Here is a 19,501-nt window from a genome sequence, read left to right on the forward strand (position 1 = left end):
TTTCCAAGTAGTTTATATAGAACTGGAATTAGTATTATTTGATAGAATTCACTGGTGAATTATTCTGGTCCTGGTGATTTGCTTCTTAGGGAGCTAATTTATGGTGCATTCAATTTCTTTTTCTAAGATAACATCATTTAAGCATTCTATTTCTTTTGTTAACCTGGGCAATTTATATTCTTTTAAAAATTTATTTCACATAGATTGCTAGATTTATTGGCATATTATTGGGTAAAATAGCACCTAATAATTGTTTTAATTTCTTCCTCATTGGTGGTAAATTCACAGTTTTCATTTTTGGTATGGGTAATTTGGGTTTCTTCTTTCTTTTTTTAAAATCAAATTAACTGATGGTTTATTTTTTTCATAAAACCAACTCCTAATTTTATTTATTAGCTCAAGTGTTTCACTGTTTCCTTACTATCAATTTTATTATTCTTACCTTTTATTTTTCAAGAGTTTTAATTCAGTGTTTAATTCAGACATATTTTTATAGTTCTTTTTAGTTGCATATACAATTCATTGGTCTGTTCCTTATTTTGTTTATGTGTTTAGAAATATGTTTGTTGTCTGCTTGTTTTTCCCATTTTTTTTTTGGCAATTGGGGTTAAGTGACTTGCCCAGGGTCACACACTTACTAGCTGTCAAGTATTTGGTCTGAGGCCAGATTTGAACTCAGGTCTTCCTGACTTCAGGGCCAGTGCTTTATCCACTGAGCCACCTAGCTGCCCCCTCCAGCCCATTTCTTGACATAACTTTATGTTAAAGTTCAGATCTTGTCCTAGGGTTTAGAAGGCACTGTCCTAATTTTCAGGTTTTTCATACTGCTATTTTCAGAGCTAGTTCCAGGGATCTGTAAGATTTTGTTTGTTCCAAGGTGGTATGATCTACGGGTAGATGTGGTCTCTGCTTTCCTGGCCTGTGTTCTAATCTGTGAGTGACCATAATCACCTTTCTCCACCCTGAAATTGTGACCAGCATGGCTGCCCCCTTGCCTCCACAAATGCTTTCAGTCTTTATGACCTTGGACTTGTGACTCAGTCTCCTGTTCTCATGTGGTTGCCAACATCAGTGCTCCCTTCTGCCTTAAACCTGAGACCAGGACCCCTCCTCTGCCATGAGTAACCACAAGCTCTCTTTTCAGCCCTGGAATGGTAACATGGGCTTTTCCTCCCCTGCAGCTGTATGCCTAGTCTGCTAGTGTTCCTTATCACTCTGGCAAAGGGTCCCCATCACCTCAGACTTTGAGGGTTTCATCCATTGATGCAGCCACCCCCAATTTTGGCTCCTGGCTTGGTGGAGTGAGACCTGTACTGCATTGTGCTCCATGCTTATCTATCACCCCACTGAGACAGTCATTTCCTGCCAATACTCTAAGTTGTCTTGGGGTGGAAAATTGTATTATGCCAACCTTTTGTTATTTATGCCAGTCCAGAATTCAATGTGAGGCATTATTTTTAAATTTGCTTAGAGGAGAATTTGGCAGAGTTGAGGTAAATCCCTGAGTTTACTCTGTGCATTTATTTCTTTCTAATATATAATAAAGGACTAGACAATCTGGTTACAGGTTAAGTCAGTGAAAAAAAGTGTTCCATTAAGACCTTCCTGATTTTTAGAAGAGGAAGTTCCTCTACTAAGAGGAACATTTCAGTATTATTTTATTTTTGTTATCTATTTCAACAACAATATTATAGCTATCATCACCTTTCACCTGGAGTATTGAAACAGTTTTCTACCCCCAACTGATAAATGGTCAAAGGACATGAATAGGCATTTTTCAGTTGAAAAAATTAAAGCTGTCTATAGTCTTATGAAAAAAAATGCTCTAAATCACTATTGATTAGAAAAATGCAAATTAAAACAACTCTGAGGAACCACATCACACTTATCAGATTGGCTAATATGACAAAAAAATAATAATGATAAATGTTGGAGAAGATGTGGGAAAATTAAAACACTAATGCACTGTTGGTGGAGTTGTGAATTGCTCCAATCATTCTGGAGAACAATTTGGAATGATGCTGAAAAGGTTATAAAATGTGCATACCCTTTGCTCCAGCAATACCACTACTAGGTCTGAATCCCAAAGAGATCATAAAAAAGGGACAAGGACTCACATATACAAAAATATTTATAACCGCTCTTTTTGTGGTGGCAAAGAACTGGAAAATGAGGGGAGGCCCATCAATTGGGGAATGACTAAACAAGTTGTAATGCATGAATGTAATGGAATACTATTATACTATAAGATATAATGAGCAAGAGGATTTCAGAAAAAACCTGGAAAGACTTACATGAACTGATGCTGAGTGAAGTGAGCAGAACCAGGAAAATGTTGTATACAGTAACAGTGACACTGTGTGATGACCAACTCTGATAGACTTGGATCTTCTTAGCAATACAATGATCTAAGATAATTCTAAAAGACTAATGATGGAATATGCTATACACAACCAGAGAACGTGAACCTTGAAAACTAGGGGAAAAAATCGGGGTTGGGGGGGAGTGCAAGCCTGGCCAATTCAGGAATGTGTTTTGCTTGACTATGCATATTTGTTTTGGAGAATTTTATTTTCACCAGTTGTGAGGGAGGTGGGTGGGAAAGAAAATAATGGTATGTTAATTGGTGGGAGGGGGAAGTAAAATAAATGCTACCAGAAATTTAAAAAAAAAAGAAATAGTTTTCTAATTAGTCTCAAGGTAATCCCCACTCTAATTCATCCTCTATTCACATGCCAAAAGTAATTCTCATAAAATCTTTGTCAGTTTGATTATGCTCAGCTCTATAAACTCCAGTGACTCCCTATTATCTTCAGGATCAAATATAAAGTGCTCTGTTTAGTATGTAAAGTTCCCTTTTCCACCTTTCCAGTCTTCTGTTCTTTCTTCTCCCCACTTGCATTCCCTCTCACATCAGTCTTGATCTATTTTGTTGGTTCACACAAAGCTCCATCTCCTCCATCTCTCAATGCATTGCCCCAGCACTAACTGTAATGCATTCCCTCCTCACCTCTTCCTCTTGTCAGACCCAAGAACTACTTTTTTCTAGGATCCGTTCATAATCCTTAGTCCCTTGTTAAGAGAGTTCCCCTCCCAAAACTACTTTTTTTTTTCATTTTTAAAAATGTAGTATCTGTATGTTCATTTGTGTACAGGATGCCTCCCTCCCTCCCCACCTTACTACAAGTTTCATAAGGGTAGCAACTGTTTCACTTTTCTTTTTGTGTCTTCAATCTTTCATACTATGACTGGCACATATTAAGACCTTAATAAATATTTATGAATTGATTGACTAGTCACTTGATTTTCATTAAATTTTAAAATTGTCTCTTCCATTCTACATTTCATGGGTTGTTTTAGCTTTTGTTCTAAGCTATTTCTATTCCATTTCTCCCACCAAGAACTCTAATTTGATATATCTCTTCCTTCATTTCTTTGAGGAGGTCTTCAAGTCCATCTCAGAGTCATTGTGACTAACACAGTTTTTTTTTCTGGAATTCTAATAATCAAAGAATTATTTTCCTTATTCTGAAGTCATTTTAAATCATTCTTTTAACTCATAGTATTTCTTCATTTATTAGGGGTTTTCTTTTTTTAAAAACATTTCAGACTCTTTGCTTGATATAGCTAATGTAGGGATCCTCTCCTCATCACTACAACTACACTAGCAATTTCTTTTGAATGTGTCTTGGCAATTTGTGGAATCACTCCACAGAATCGAGTTAAATATTAGGCATAAAGAATTTCAAGGAGGAAAAAAGAACTTCATAAAAATTTAATGAAATCCTCACTTGAAGTATAATTTTCCTTTACAACTACCCTTACAAAAGATATGCAATGAGTATTCCTTGCTTGATCAATGACTTGTAACACCTGGATATCTGTGAGCAGAAAGAGCAGAGTGGGGAATGCTTTTGGTGGATCCTTCCCTTTTGGTTCCATTTTTGTTTTTTTTAGGCAATTGGGGTTAAGTGACTTGCCCAGGGTTACACAGCTAGTAAGTGTCAAGTGTCTGGTCTGAGGCCAGATTTGAACTCATGTCCTCCTTACTCCAGGGCTGGTGCTGTATCCACTGTACCACTTAGCTGCCCCATTTTGGCTCCCTTTTCAAGGCTATTCATGTTCATGTATCTGGGTTCAGTTCTTGTTTCAGATACCTACCAGCTGTGTGACCATGAGCAAGTCACTTAAACTCCTTTTCTACTGTTTCCCTCATCTCTTAGATAGGGATAATACTATCATCTACCTCATAGGGTGATGCTCTGGGGATGATTTTGTGGTGCTTTGCTGTTTCCTCTTTTTTTTTTCCTTTTGGAGGAAGGGATTGCTTTATGACAGTTTCTTTTTAGATTTTTTTTTTGGTTAATCTTTTACTTCTTTTGGAGGAGTTGTTTATTATTCATAAGGTAGTTTTAGCAGAAAATGAGTTTGCCAAGAATCTCTCATTTCATCGTTTTTACTGAAAGCCCCTCTTTGCCCCCCCCAATTCTGCTATATCATTCTGATATTCTAAAATGAGGTAATCAGGTACTAGGAATCTCAGATATTACCCAGAGACACTCACCTTTCCTGCTGTTCTACATGATTCCCTTCCATGGGAAAGACCAGAAGGAAGGCCCATTGTTATGCTTTAAAATAGAGTCAGAAAAGAATCTCCTAGTAGGATACCTGGTGGGATTCTAGGTACATACAAGTCCCTCTTATTTTATAGAGTTAGAAAAAATAATAACAAGATTCATTTGGAAAAACAAAAGGTCCAGAATATCAAAGGAACTAATGAAAAGAAATGCAGGGGAAGGTGGCCTAGCCATTCCAGATCTTAAATTGTATTATAAAGCAGCAATCATCAAAACTGCTTGGTACTGGCTAAGAAAGGGAGGTGGATCAGTGGAATAGGTTAAATATGCAAACACAGTAGTCAATGACTGACATAATCTATTATTTGATAAACCCAAAGATCCCAGCTTCTGGGATAAGAACCCACTCTTTGAAAAAAACTGCTGGGAAAACTGGAAAAGAGTACGGCAGAAACCAGGCATAGACCCAAATCTCGCACCATATACCAAAATAAAGTCAAAATGGGTTCGTGACAGATATAAAGGCTGATACCATAAGTAAACTGGGAGAACAAGGAATAGTTTACCTATCAGATCTATGGAGAACAGAAGAATTCATGACCAAACAGGAGATAGAGAACATTATGAAAAGCAAAATGGATAATTTTGATTACATTAAATTGAAAAGTTTTTGCACAAACAAAGCCAATGCAACTAAGATTAGAAGGAAGGTAGAAAACTGGGAAAGAATTTTTACAACCAGTCTTTCTGATAAAAGCCTCATTTCTAAAACATATAGAGAATTAAGACAAATTTATAAGAACACAAGCCATTCCCCAATTGATAAATGGTCAAAGGATATGAACAGACAGTTCTCAGATGAAGAAATTAAAGCCATCTATAGTCATATGAAAAAATGCTCTAAATTGCTATTGATTAGAGAAATGCAAATCAAAACAACTCTGAGGTACCACATCACACCTATCAGATTGGCCAACATGACAAAACAGGAAAATGATAAATGTTGGAGAGGATGTGGGAAAATTGGAACACTAATACATTGTTGGTGGAGTTGTGAAATGATCCAACCATTTTGGAGAACAATTTGGAACTATGCCCAAAGGGATACAAAAATGTGCATACCCTTTGATCTAGCAATGGCACTTCTAGGGCTATATCCCAAAGAGATCAAACAAATGGGAAAAGGACCCACATGTACAAAAATATTTATAGCAGCTCTTTTTGTGGTGTCAAAGAATTGGAAATTGAGAGGATGCCCATCAATTGGGGAATGGCTGAGCAAGTTGTGGTATATGAATGTAATGGAATACTATTGTGCTATAAGAAATGATGAACAGGCTGACTTCAGAAAAACCTGGAAAGACTTATATGGTCTAATGTTGAGTGAAGTGAGCAGAACCAAGAGATCTTTGTACACAATAACAGCCACTTTATGCAATGACTAATATTGTTAAGCTGAACCCTTCTCAACATTACAAGGATCTAAGACATCTCCAGAGGCCTCAGGATGGAAAATGCTGTCCATATCCAAAGAAAGAACTATGGAAGTTGAATTGCTCTTACTTATTTTTACCTTGTTTCATCTTTCTGATGGTTCCTTCTAATGGTTTTAATTTTTACTTACAACTTCACTAATGTGAAAATGTGTTTAATAGGAATGTAAATGTAAAGCCTATGTGAGATTGTGCACCATCTTGGGGAGTATGCGGTGGGGGGGAGAAAGAGGGAGCAAAATTTTCAACTCAAAAGCATGTGGAAGTGATTGTTGATAAATCAAAATAAATTAATAAAAAATTTAAAAAAGAAAAGAAAAAGAAATTAGTACAAGCTGATCACTGGAAGGTCAAATACTGAAGCTGAAGCTGGAATGCTTTTTGCACATAATAAGAAGATGAGGCTTATTAGAAAAGACCCAGATGTTGGAAAAGATTGAAGGTGAAAAGAAAAGGAGACAGCATTGGATGATAAGGATAGATTGCATCATGGAGGCAATGAATGTGATTTTGGAAAGATTTTTGGGTGATGGTGGAGGATAGTAAGGTCTGGTGTGCAATGGTCCATGGGGTTGTGAAAAATTGGCCATGACTGAATTACTAACTATCTTCCTGGCTGAAGGCCCACTTAAGGCTCCTATCCACTATACCACCTTTGAGTATAATCTATATTATTATTTTCTTCATCACTTTCTAAGACTATACAACCAATGAAATAATAAATCAAGCCATGATTTATAGTATTTCCTGATTTCTTAGATGTAAATGCTCACAATGAAAATTCAATAATCAATTTTCACAAACTAGTTCAAGCTGGTTCCAGCACACCAACCAGACACCAGCATCTCTCCATATATTTCCTAGACTGTGGATGTGTTCACATGCCAAACTTTCGCCTTCTGCTAGTCTCTATCTCCTATAACTATCATGGAATAACTTTACTTATCTTTACACCACTCCTTCCACCCCAGGTGTCCCTATTCCAAAACATCTATTGTTGGTTAATTCTTGGATGACTATGCATTGCAAGGCCAGCCTACATAGGTTAAAAATAAACAGGTTAAACACCAGTGTTTTCTTTATTTGTTTTTATCAACCCATTGTTCCTTTTTGCTATTACTGTTGAGCTTTCCCAGTTTGACATGTTTTAGATTTCTTTGCAACATTCATTAACTTCATGAGCTAAAAGTCCATTTTACAATACCTCTCAAAGATGCATGTCTAATTACTTTTTCATATGTTTAAGTTTTCTAATGCCCAATGAGTTGAACTTGGAAACATTCTACAATGCAGTTGAATTTTCAAAGGTCTCTGTCACTGGCACTTTAACAACTTTTATGAGGTATTTGTTATTTTTCAAGTGTCATCTGAAAGAATTTTCTTTGTTTTATTTGTAAAAGTCAATATTTAAAGCAGTTAATTTTCTTAGCTATCATATAGTTATGACTAAAAGACCCCTCATTCATTGGCATCACTAGAAGCTAGTACTTAGGCCGGTGGTCCCATTGATTATGGTAGATATTTCACTTGTACTTGTTTATAAGTATGTTCCTAGAGTTAACAAGATAATATGCATACTTTGTTTTAAGATATTTGAAATTCTTAAAAGCTGAATGTGAAAAAACCTAGTAGTAAAACACATGCTTCTTTCTTCTTTTTCTACTGTCTCCTTCTAATTCAACCAATGCCAAATTATAATATGCTCCACAGAAATGTTGTCAAGATCCATCTTACACCCATCTGGTTAAATGATAGAATCACAGAAACTCAGAAAAGAAAGAGATATTAGAGGACACCTATTCCAATTCATACTTGAGCAAAAATTCTTTCTACAACATCCCCAAAATTTGTTATCTGGAGTCACTGAAAAAAATTCAGTGATAGGGGATCCATGGTCTTTTGAGGTAGCCCATTCCACTTTGAGACAGCCTTTTCTTCCACTAGGAATAAAGGCTTGGTAGAATAAGTTAAAGGGAATAATAAATAAATTAGAGGGAATTGTGTTTCTTTACCCAGTTTGGGGTTCCAAAAAGGCCTTGTTGAGAGTTTTAGAGTTCTTAGAGAACTACAACATCGAAAGGGAGAATGGACTCTTGTATTCTTTAGTTTTCTTTTGTGCTTTTAAACTATATGATTGATTGGCTTTATTCTCCCTCACCATTTTAAAGTTTAGTTTTCGTTCTACATTTTAATGCCTTAGGACTTTGATCAGATTTATTATAAGAGTAACATACATTTATAGAAAGACAGGTAGGGGGTACAGTGGAATGCTGGACCTGGAGTTAGGAAGGCCTAAGTTCAAATCTGACCTCAACAAGAAAAATTAAGGAGAAAGAGAACACTTACAGCTAGAAAGATCAGGAAAGACTTCATGGAGGAGGGGACACCTGAGCTGAAGGAAAATAAGAAATGTGGAATTGGAAATGAAGCACATTTTAGCCATAGTGGTAGCTTATAAAAATTCATGGAAAAAGGAAATGCAAGGTTGAATTTAGGGGACAGAATATCCCACTTCCATGCCTTTATATTGGCTCTCCCTCATACCTAGAATGCTCTCCCTTATAACTTTCACTTCTTGAAATCATTAGCTCCATTTAAGACTCAAGCTCAAGGTGCTGTTTCCTATGTTAGGTCTTTCTTCTACACCCCCACACGTTGTTATTGTGCCCCTGAAACTATTGTGTATTATATATATTATTATATATATATGTGTGTGTGTGTGTGTGTGTGTGTGTGTGTGTGTATACACATACATATACATATATAAACATATATGTATATATGTGTATATACATGCATACACACATATATACACATATATATGTATATATGTGTATGTATGTGTGTCTGTACATATATGCATATATATGTGTGTGTGTATATATATATATATTTCCATTTTCTTATTTATGGGTATGTTGCCCCTGTCCACCTACCTCAACCATGTGGTGGAATGAAACTCCTTAAGAGAAGGACTATTTTTTTCACTTTAGCCATTATAACCCTAGTGCCTGGCATATAGTAGATGATCAGCAAATAATTGTGAATTGCATTGGATTGAATGGATGAGATAAGAAAGGAGATGATAAATGCATAGAGAGGAGGCTAATATACTACATAGTCAGTGTCAATCACAATTGTGTCTGTCTATATGTGATTAGGTTAATTGGCATTTTATGCCCTACTTGGCAGTAGAGCATTTTAATGATGAGGCCAATGCCACATATTCAATTCCCATATAGGCCAATTAACTTTCTTTGCCTTGTTTCAAAAATGCACGAGACCTGTTCTCAAGAGGTACCAAAAAGATAGCCAAGACTTTTCAAGTCTATTTCTGTGTCCTATTTTTGATAAGGGCAGCTAAGGTAGCCTGGTAGTAGAGTACTGATCCTGTAGTCAGGATCTTCCTGAGTTCAGATCTGACTTCAGACACTTACTAGCTGTGTGATACTGGGCAAGTCACCTAACCCTGTTTACTCAGTTTCCTCATCTGTAAAAAGGGCTAGAGAAGGAAATGGCAAACCACTCCATTATCTTTGCCAAGAAAAATCCCAATGGGATCATGAAGAGTCAGACATGACTGAAAATGGCTGCAAAACAACAATTTATGGTAAATAGTGTCATCTTCAGAAGGACATCATCAACTTAAAAGTAATCACATCAATGCTTCTTTTTCAATGGTTCAACTATTTATTGCAACACATTAATGGCGAAGTCTATTGAGGTTTTTCCCTCATCTTTGGACTTTTTTGAAAGGAAAAAAAGTAGCATTTTTCTCTCTCTGATGAGATAGTTGTTACATACTAAAGAAAGGGTAAGACAACTCTGAGATTTGTGTGTGAGAGAGAGAGAGTGTATGTCTCTCTCTCTGTGTTTCCCCATTGTTAAGAGTTGGCATACAGTTTTATAATATGTTCTGCTTCTAATATAAACTCTGTGGCTCTCCAGAACTTTAATCTCTTTTAAGTCTTTTTTATTTAATTTATTTTTGGAATTTGTAAAACAAGAAGCATTTTTATGTTGGACATGTGCCTTGTTTATGAATGTTGCTACGTCAAATATTCATCAAGCTTGGTAGCAGGCAGCTGCTGAGAGTGCACACAGAGGGATTAAGATTGCTTGTACCAGATCATATCCTCTACCATGGAAAGACAAAGACAGTGTGGATGAAAATCGGAAAAAGCCTCCTCTACAAAGACTTTGACTAAAGGTATACAAGATCAGAATCTGACCTGAACAAATAAAGCAATAAATAGATTGCTTGGAAGACCAAGGGCTACAGAAATGGGAAAGGACATAGAAGAAATCATTTTGAATTTCCTCTAGTGTTTCCAAACTGTGATAAGAATCTTTGGGTAATATGAGAGATTTATTTGAGAAGGTAAAAGATCAAAAAGAGTAACATAGTATAGCAAGAACAGTCCTAAATATGAACTCAGAGAATTTGAGTTTGAATCCTACCTTCACTACTTTAAGCTATGTCAATATTGGAAAGATTTGAACTCATTGGACTTCAGTATCTTCTTATGTAAAATCAAAATATGGGCTTCCCAAGGGTTCTCCCAGAGCCAAAATCTATATGAAAGCATCAGAAATAGGTGTTTCATACAATAAATACCATCCCTCCCTGAGCAGAAGTTGATCCTGGAAAGAGCAGAGGCTTGATGTCAAGAAGGCTTGGGTTCAAATCTATCATTAAACCCTTACTAGCTGTGCATTCTATGTCAAGTCAGAATGTCTCAGTATCAGTTTCTTCATCTGTAAATTGAGTATGGACTATACCATGTTGTTAAAGCTATTTGCAAATTTTCAGAAATAAGGAAGATAAATCTGACTCCTACTTAGAGTGGTCATATTGTTTAGGTTTATTAGGAAAATAACTATGAATTAAGTAATATGAGTCTCTTGGGTTATTAAGCATGAGAACTGACATAAATCGAGCCCTGACAGTTCTGAGCTTCTGTTATCAAAGGCACAGGAAAAGACCCAGCCTAGAGTGACATATTCTGGGAGCTATATTTTTATTTATCAGCTCCATTATTTTAGAATGGAATCCATTCTATTTCTTAGCCAGTACCAGATAGTTTTGATAATTACTACCTCCTCATAGAGTTTAAGATCCAGTTTGTCTAAACCTCCTTCCTTTACACTTTTTTTCCCATTATTTCCATTGATATTCTTGATTTTTTGTTTTTCCAAGTGAAATTTTTTATTATTTTTTTCATCTAATTAACTAAAATAAATTTTGGTTACTTAATTGGGATGGCATTGATATATAAATTAATTTGGTTGAAAATGCCATTTTTATTGTATTGCCCCTGCCTGCCCATGAACAATTAATATATCTCCAATTATTTAAATCTGATTTTATTTATATAAAAAGATTTTTTTATAATTTCATTTATATACTTCTGAGTTTGTTTTGGCAGATGTATTCCAGAATATTTTATATTGTCTAAAGTTATGTTAAATGGGTTATTTTTTTACTATCTCTTCTTGCAGTTTTGTTTGTGATATTTAGGAATGCTGATGATTTATGTGGATTTATGGTTATTGTGGTACTTTGATAAAGTCATTCATTGTTTCAAGTAATTTTTTACTTGAGTCTTTGGGATTTTCAATAATATAATCATATTGTCTGCAAAAAGGCCTGTTCTGATTCCTTTAATTTCTTTTACTTCTCTTATTGCTACTGCTAGGATTTCCAATACAATACCAAATAATATTGGTGACAATGTGCAAATAATGCAGAGCATGTAGAAAAATTGGGACACATTCATTGTTTGTGGAATGTGAAATGATTCGACCATTTTGGAGAGCAATCTGGAATTATGCTTAAAGAGTTATTAAAGTAGTAAACAAAATTGTGAAGAATCGCTGGACTGTGGCCCCTATTAAAATGACCCCCCCCCCCGCAAGAGACAATAGGGTGATTGATTCTGTCTGTTCATGGCCTAGTCAATTTCCTAAATATTCTTTCTACACACCAGAATGCACACAGAAAATTCAATTGTGTGAAGGAAGTAGAGAAATTGCAAGAAAAACATGAGAAAAGGAGGCTACAACAAGAACTTTTGACAAAAAAAGAGCCCAGAGAGAAAAAGTGAACTCACTCCCCCTGGGTACCAAGTTAAGTTGCCACTACTTTCTGCTGCTGTCACCATAGCTTCTGTCTTTGGACAAGGAGAAGGGTTCATGCTGCAGATCCTTCTACGTGCCCATTGAGCAAGTACCATTATAAAAGCTCCTGTTCTTTTGGGTCTTGGACTAGAGATGTTTCTCCAAAGTGGGGTAGTGCTGGCCCAGATTTGGCCTCACCTGTTTTGGTTTGAGCTGGAGGCTAGACAAGGTCTATTGGATGTGCTATTGTGACCAAGAATGTCAGCTTACTGGCAACTGCTGCTTTGACTACTCCTGGGCATATGCAGCTTGCCAGTGCATTGTGGAAGACAAAGAAGGCCCTGTAGAAGCTGTGCAGACATGTGCATGTATGTGGAGATGTTATGTGCAGAAGAAACCTCAGAATGGTGGAGAGCCTTGCCCTCTCCTCTAAGAGAAAGCTATATGGAGTACACAACTTCTTATGGAAAATATTCATAATGCTCCTGCTTTTGTCACTATCTGCATACAACAAGGAGAGAAAAGGATGGTTGGTATCTCCATGGTGGTCTGCAGACACAGGGGATGCTGGATATTGTATGAAGTTCAAGACAGAATCCTTAACTCACTGTTGTGCTGTGGAAAATCAGCCACTGAGCTGCTTGCTGGATGCAATACCCTTGAGAAAGGAGGTGGCCTGGATTCTGATGGAAATCATACTTTCCAATTGCAAGCTGTTGTTAATCCTCAACATCAAGAAACTTGGGGAAAAGTTTGGTGACTGGACCATTGTTCATGTGTATATGTTCAACATTATGAAGTAAATTTTGACACTTTTCACAAAACTTAAGGACTTATCTGCTCTTTTGCCAAATATTTGATTGTCATACTTCAAAGAAAATAAATTAATAAAGAGGGGAAAACAAAAAAAAATCTGATATGAAGGATGGTTTCAGAAAAACCCCAGAGGATTTTTCTTTTCTTTTTTTGAATTCCTCACTTCTCCTTTCCCTCCTCCCTACCCCTTTGACATTTTATTTCTTTCCGAATTTAGAAAACTTTTATACTCTTCTAGATATATATGTATTATTCCTCCTTGAACCCATTCCTGATGAAAGTAGGTTTCCAGAACTAACAGGCCACCTCCCTCATCTAATTCCTCTATGTTGGTTCTTCCTCTTCAGCTTCATTTGTATAAGAAAATTACTCTTGTTAGCTGTTCCTAAATTGTTGTACTCTTTAAAGTCATATCATACTCAGGTCTACCCCACTCTTTCTTATGAACTACCCAATTACTAATAACAATCTTGGATATACATTTTATATTTATATACATACAAGGTAAACATTCTGTCCTTATTGAGTCCCTTGAAATCAGTCTTTGGGATGTAACTTATATTTCTCTTGGCTCTTGTATGTTAAATCTTCTATTAAGTTCAGGTAGTTTTTTTTTTAAACGAAGTCCTGAAAGTCTGACAATTCATTAAATTATTTTTTCATTTAAGATTATGCTTAGCTTTGCCAGGTGTGATATTTTCACCTGCAACTCCAGTTCTTTTGCTCTTTTATACATAATGCTCCAAAACCTGAAGTCTTTTAGTGTCACCATTTATAGGCACTGTGTGATTCTAACTGTGGCACTGCCATATTAATTTTTTTCTTGTTGCTCATAATATTTTATCCTTGAGCTGGGGGTTTCACAGTTTGACTATAATATTCCTGTGGGTTTTCCACATTGGATTTCTTTCAGGTGGTGATTGGTAGATTTTTTCTATTTCTGCTTTCCCCTTTTGTTCTAATACTTCAGAATAATTTTATTTAATTATTTCTTGTGTTGTTGTATCAAGATTCTTTTTTTATCATTGTTTTCAGGTAGTTTGATTATTCTTATGTTTTCTATTTTTGATCTGTTCTCTAGATCAGTTGTTTTTCTTATGAGATGTTTCTCATTATCTTCTATTTTTTCATTCTTTATATTTTGTTTCTTTTTTTTTTATCTTGTATACCTTCACTGCCTTCCCCATTGCCCAATTCTGATTTTCAATGAGTCACTTTCTTCCTTAAGATTCTGTATCTCCTTTTCTAATTGGTTGACTTTCTTTTTATAATTTCTAGTTTTTCTTGGATTATTTTTTTTTAGTTTTTATTCAATCTCTCTCATTTGATTTTTAAAATCTTTTTTAAGTTCTTCTATGAATTCTTTTTGGGCCAGTAACCATTTGACATTACTCTTTGGGTCAAAAGAGGGTTTCTTTGCTTCAGTGTACTTCTCTAAAGATAAACCCTAGTCTTCTCTATTCCCATAGTAACTTTCTATGGTAGAATTCTTTCTCCTTTGCCTCTGCTTTTTTGTTTGTAATAATTTAGTTTTTGTAATCACCTCTAGTCCTGAGATATGGGGGGTGGTATCTCTGGCATCAAACTCTTCAATTCTCCCCTCTGGCCTGGTACCAAAACCAAGAACTCCAGCCTCCTGTAACTACCCACAGCTTCTGCACTCACCAGGCTGGTTCTTTTTTTGCTGGTTCCTTTTTGCCCCTACTATGTCTCCACAGCACACCTGGGTTTAGCATTCCTTGTCTGCAGAGGTTCTCTTGACATTCCCTGGCCAGGCATGCATCTCCTTTCATTGTCCCAGGAATAAAAGTTCCTGTGGCTGGGGTGGAGTCAGCCTCCCAACCTAGCTAACCCAGGGTTTGTTTCTTATTGTTTAAGATCTAGGACCTGGCCGGGAGATATTTACTCTTCATGGGGACCAAACTTCATTCTTGGAAGATTTTTCAAGTTATAAAGTGAAGTGAGCAGAACCAGAAAAACACTGTATACAGTAATAGCAATATTTTAAGGATGAGCAACTAGAAAAGACTTACCTTCTCTGATTAAGATAAGGATTCAAGACAATTCCAAAAGACCAGTGATGAAAAATACTATCCACCTCCAGAGAGTGAAGTGATGAACTCTCAATACAGATTGGAGCATAATGTGTTTTACTACCTTCATTTTTTTCTTTTGTTTATGTTTTCTTTTGCAACATGGCTAATGTAGAAATATATTTTCTATGACTTCATATGTAAAATTGATACCAAAATTTTTGCCTTCTAAAAGAAGGGGGAGGGAAAGAGTTTGTAACTCAATTTTTAAAAATGATTGTTAAACATTTTTTCATGTAATAGAGAAATATTCAATGAAAAATTGAAAAATATTTTTATAAAAATTAATTATGGAGGCAGAGCCAAGATGGTGGAGTGAAAGCAGGGACTCTCCTGAGCTTGAATCTCTTCAATATCTCTAAAAAGTGACTCCCAACAAATTCTAGCATGGTAGAACCCACAGAGAGACAGAGTGAGGCAGATTTCCAGCCCAAGACAACCTGGAAATTTGACAGGAAAGGTCTGTTGCACCAGCCCGAGAAAGGAGCATCCAGTATACAGGGAGTGAGTCCTGAGGCAAATAAAGCTGGATCAGGCTTTGGGGGACTGAATCACTGATGGCAGGGGTGGTTTCCAGTCTTCTCAGCCCACAGACACAAGAGACAACTTAGAAGGTCAGCAGGAGGGGGATCTGTTGGAAATGGTAAGAGAGAAGTGCAATCCAATGCAGGGCTGCAGAGTGTGCCAATACAGCCACAGCACTAACAAACCAGGAGCAGGCCTTGGGAGTGACTGAATTGGCAGCAGTAGTGGTGGAAGCTGCTGCCCCTGGAGCTATTAGATCACAGACTGAATGTTTGAAAGTCACCTTATTTTGACTTCTGGAAGTTAAGATGGCAGAGTAAGCAGTAAGTCACTCTCACCTTCCCTTATTGACCTTGAAAAACCCAGAGAATATTGCCCCAGGAAAAATCCTGAAATGGTGGAGTCAGCAGAAAGACAAGATACAGCAGTCTTTTAGCTCATGAGGCTAGGGGATTAATGGGAAAGGTCCCTCTTGCTGTGGATGAAGGGGACCAATACAGGAATGCAGGCACCCAGGCAAGCCAGTGGTAAGCCCCACCTCAGCAAACCAGTAACCAGGCCCCTAACCCCCAGAACAAGAAGCCTGGGACAGTTCCCCCTGTGTCCCAGAAGCAGAGATCAATTTTAAAAGCCAGAAAAAAGGCAAACAACATGAGCAAAAAGCAACATAGAACAACAATGACCACAGAGAAGTATCTTGGTGACAGGGAAGATCAAAACAAAAATTCAGGAGAGGACAACATTGTCAATATGCCCACATCTGAAAGCTCAGAGGGGAATATGAACTGGTCTCGAGCCCAAAAGCCTTCTTGGAAGAGCTCAAAATAAAGACAAATTGAAAGCCAAATAAGAGAGTAGAAGAAAAATTGAACAATTCCTTTAAAAATACAGTTGACAAAATGGGAAAAAAGTACAATGAAGAAAACAACTCCTTAAAAAGTAGAATTAGCTAAATGGAAAAGGGCAAAAACTCATTGAAGACAATAACTCCCTAAAAAGTAAAATGGGCCAAATGGAAAAGGAGATACATAAGCTAATTGAAGAAAACAATTCATTAAAAATTAGAATTGGGGGATTGAAAGCTAATGACTCTTTGAGACATTAAGAATTGGTCAAACAAAATCAAAAGAATGGAAAAAAAGTTGAAGAAATTGTAAAATACCCCATTGGAAAAATAACTGACCTGGAAAATAGATCCAGGAGAGATAACTTAAGAATTATTGGTCTACCTGAAAGCCATGATTAAGAAAAGAGTTTGGACAGCATCTTTCAGGAGATCATGAAGGAAAACTGCCCTAAGGTCCTAGAAAAACATGATAAAATATTCATTGAAAGAATCCACCAATCACCTCTTGAAAGAGATCCCAAAATGAAAATGCCAAGTAACATTGTGGCCAAATTCCAGAATTATCAGGTCAAGGAGAAAGTACTGAAAGCAGCCACAAAGAAACAATTCAAATATCATGGAATCAGTCAAAATTATGTAGGACCTTGCAGGTTCTACATTACAAGATTGGAGGGCTTGGAATATGATATTCTGTAAGGCAAAGAACCTTGGATTACAACCAAGAATCAACTACCCCAGAAAAACTGAACATAATCTTTCAGGAGAAGAGATGTACATTCAAAGAAATAGGGGACTTCCAGACTTTCCTGATGAAAAAACCAGAGCTCAGTGGAAAATCTGATCTTCAAATACAAGACTCAAGAGAAGCATAAAAAGGTAAACAGGAAAGGGGGAAAAACAACATGTTATTCAATAAAGGTAAACTGTTTACATTCCTACATGGGAAGATGATACTTAAAACTCCTGAGAACTGTATCTTCATTATGATATTTAGAAGGGATATACATAGTCAGAGGGGGTGAGTTTAAGTTGACTTTGATGTGATGATAAAAAAAAAAAACTAATGAAGTGGTGAAAAGAAATTTTAATGGGAGAAGAGGAAAGGAGGAGGCAGAAAAGGGTAAATTACACCACATGAAGAGGCACAAAGACATGTTACAGTAGAGGGAAAGAAAGGAGGGAGATAAGCATTGTTTGAACTTTACTCTCATCAGATTTGGCTCAAGGAGGGAATGACATACTCAGTTAGGTATAGCAATCTAACTTGCCATATAGGCAGTAGGAGGGGGAAGGGGAAAGAAAAAGGAAAGGGTGGTTAGAAGAGAGGGAAGAAGTAGCAAGGGAAAAGGGAAAGAAAGGGAGAAGGAAGGTAAAAGGGAGGGTAGATTGAGGGAGGCAGTGGTTGAAAGAAAAACTCTAGTGAGGACGGAAAGGGAAAAAAAGATAAAAGCATTAAGTGTGTGACTGGAAATAGGATGACGAGAAAGACACAGATAGTAACCATAACTGTGAATGTGAATGATATGAACTCTCCCATAAAAGGGAAACAGATATCAGAATGGATTAAAAATTATAATCCTAGAATGTTTTGCTTACAAGAAACACATTTGAAACAGAGGGATACACACAGGGTAAAGGTAAAAGTCTGGAGTAGATTATATTATGCTTCAGCTGAAGTAAAAAAAAAAAAAAAGCAGGGGTAGCAATCCTGATCTCAGACAAAGCAAAAGCAAAAATAGATCTAATTAAAAGAGATAAAGAACATTACTACATCCTCCTAAAAGACACCATAGACAATTAAATAATATAATTACTAAACATGTATGCACCAAGTGGTATAGCATCTAAATTTTTAGAGGAGAAGTTAAGGGAGTTACAGAAAGAAATAGAGAGAAAAACTACACTAGTGGGGACCTCATCCTCCTTCTCTCAGAACAACATAAATCTAACTGAGAAAATAAACCAGAAAGAAGTTAAGAAGGTAAATAGAATTTTAGAAAAGTTAGATATGGTAGACCTCTGGAGAAAATTGAATGGGGATAGAAAGGAATATATTATTTTCTCAGTGGTACATGGCACCTACAGAAAAATTGACCATGTATTATGGCATAAAAAACTCACAATCCAATGGAGAAAGGCAGAAATATTAAATGCATCCTTTTCAGATCATGACGCAATAAAAAGTATATGTAATAAAGGGCCATAGAAAGATAGACTAAAATTATTGGAAACTAAATAATCTAATACTAAAAAAATGAGTGGGTCAAACAACAAATCATAGAAACAATCAACAGCTTCATCCAAGAGAATGACAATAATGAGACAACATACCAAAACTTATGGGATGCAGTGAAAGCAATTCTTAGAGGAAGTTTTATATCTCTCAATGCTTACATTAATAAAATAGAGAAAGAGGAGATCAATGAATTGGTCATGAAATTTAAAAAGCGAGAAAAAGAATAAATTAAAAATCCTCAATTAAATACCAAATTAGAAATATTGAAAACCAAAGGAGACATTAAAAAAACTGAAATTAAGAAAATTATTGAACTAATAGATAAAACTAAGAGCTGATTTTATGGAAATAAAACAAGAAAATAGATAAACTTTTGGTTAACTTAATTGAAAAAAGAAAGAAGAAAACCAAATTACCAGTTTCAAAAATTAAAAGGCTGAATTTAACAACAATGAAGAGGAAATTTAAACAATATTTGGGAATTGTTTTGCCCAACTGTATGCCAACAGATTTGACAATCTTAGTGAACTGAATGAATATTTACAAAAATATAAATTGCCCAGATTAGCATAAGAGGAAGTAAAATACTTAAATAACCCCATCTCAGAAAAAGAAATTGAACAAGCCACCAATGAACCCCTTAGGAAAAAATCTCCAGGGCCAGATGAATTTACAAGTGAATTCTATCAAACATTTAAAGAACAATTGATTCCAATACTATATAAGGTATTTGAGAAAATAGGTGAAGGAGTCCTATCAAATAGTTTTTATGTTACAAATATAGTGCTGATATT

At 36.0% G+C, this 19,501-nt stretch overlaps 1 pseudogene; it reads left to right on the top strand.

The window, feature by feature from the left end:
- Positions 1-6,559: 6,559 nt before the first annotated feature.
- LOC110216141 (somatomedin-B and thrombospondin type-1 domain-containing protein pseudogene) lies at positions 6,560-13,019 on the top strand (annotated as a pseudogene).
- Positions 13,020-19,501: the final 6,482 nt, after the last annotated feature.

The sequence above is a fragment of the Phascolarctos cinereus genome, unplaced genomic scaffold (genome assembly GCF_003287225.1).
Source record: "Phascolarctos cinereus isolate Bilbo 61053 unplaced genomic scaffold, phaCin_HiC Scaffold_4;HRSCAF=312, whole genome shotgun sequence".
In the NCBI taxonomy this organism is placed as follows: Eukaryota; Metazoa; Chordata; class Mammalia; order Diprotodontia; family Phascolarctidae; genus Phascolarctos; species Phascolarctos cinereus.